The sequence below is a fragment of the Gambusia affinis genome, linkage group LG12, assembly GCF_019740435.1.
Source record: "Gambusia affinis linkage group LG12, SWU_Gaff_1.0, whole genome shotgun sequence".
In the NCBI taxonomy this organism is placed as follows: domain Eukaryota; kingdom Metazoa; phylum Chordata; class Actinopteri; order Cyprinodontiformes; family Poeciliidae; genus Gambusia; species Gambusia affinis.
Window position 1 is genome coordinate 255,512 of NC_057879.1, and position 1,937 is coordinate 257,448.

Here is a 1,937-nt window from a genome sequence, read left to right on the forward strand (position 1 = left end):
ACTTTGTTTTCTTGCAGCTTTTAGCTTACTTGCTGAGTAAGATTCTGACATGCAGTGTTTGAGAGAGCTTAGGGATATATGCCTCCTTTTTATATGCTTCTTATCAAAATAGCAGAGTCCACAATCATTAAGCAGATAAGGTCCATGGGCAATTTCTGCTCTCCTCGCATCTAGACAGAAAACAGCTGCACATGTTCCTTGACCTCACAGCCTGTTGGCAAATAAATATTAAGTACTGAACCTCATGTTTATGGATATATCTGGTCCCCAGACTTCATACATCTAATATGAGGTCTCTAAAACTTACGAGGCATCATATTAGAAGTTTAATTTATATTAAAATGATACCTGTAAACGTAGTGATTTTTTCAAAGAAATGGCTGAATTTATGTATTGACTCACTCCAAGAGGTCAGTGAAAGATCTGATGGGCAAACAACATACTTTAAACAGTTTCATACCTCATAACTAATAACCTTTGTGAAATTTACGGAGAATTCATGTATTAGACTAGTATAAAGTAATGCATTATAAATTGGAAGGAAATATGTTTTTGCAAAACAAAATAATCTGAAAATTATGGTGCACACATGTTCAGTTCCCCACGTATACCATCTTTTGGTATAATCATGGATGCAAGTCTTTTGAGGTCTCCATGTCACAGACTTGCTTATGGCCAGTGGCAGAGCGGAAATCACCTAAAATACAATATATATTTCATTGTAAATAATTAATGAATTTATTTTTAAATCCGTCAGTAGTCGGCAGTGCATGGGTAAAGAAAATGTGTGAAAACCAGCAGAAAATAAAGCAAAAACAAACCATGATTTGGAGTTGCTGTCACTGGGAGAGAAAGACTGATCGGAGCAATCTGAAACCTCCAAGAAGGTGTTCTGTACCTGTCCAAATAACTACCGCTAACTCCATAGGGACGTCCAGCAGAGGGCAGTAGAACGTAACACCGCTCTTAACCCTAAGTGACAAGTACGGTAATAGAATAGACAGGTAATTTACTCAAAAACAGTTTATTGTATTGTAAATTAGTTTATTTTATTTAAAAAAATGTCAAGTACAGAAATATCATCATTTGTTTATTTTACAAAGACAGAAAGCTCAGTTGTACAAAGCAGCTTTGTGTCACATTAATTTAATAAATTACCTTCTTTTTGGGTAGACGAAGTAGACAATTCATATTACAATGCGTGAACCACGGAGGATTATTACACTGAAAAAATAATTCTATCTTTAATCTCAGAATTCTAACTTGTTTGGATGTGTAATAAAAATAAAACAGAAATCGCTTATTATGTAGCAAATTTGTAAAGATAATATACATCAATGTAAATGGTTGATGAATAAAAAGGTCAAATGGGCCAATTCCTCAGAAGATACGATTCATGAAGGAGCAGACAGACTGGAAGTTTGTAGATGCGAGTGCCTTGGGTTATAGTGTGGAAAATTATATTCCGTATTTTCCGGACTATAGAGCGCACCATACTATAAGCCGCACTTACAAAACAAAAAAACAAAACAAAACAGAAAAAAACAACAACTGGAAACGCACACACACACACACACGCACACGCACACACGCACACACACACACGCACACACACACACACACACACACACACACACATATATATATACAAGTCGCATGGTACAAAGAGTGGGAAAAATGTAGCGGCTTATAGTCCGAAAAGTACGGTACATATTTACAGCATCAGTGAAAACATCCAAATGACCATATAAAATTGAAAAGAGAAAACCAAACCAAACCAAAACAAAATAAAACAAACAAACAAACAAACAAACAAACAAACAAACAACAACAACAAAATGATCAGTCCCACAGTTCCATATTAATGAACCACACCCTTCAGTTCATTCACCCCAAGCTGGGGTCGGTTAGGGTTAACTTTAACTTTCAATCGTCGA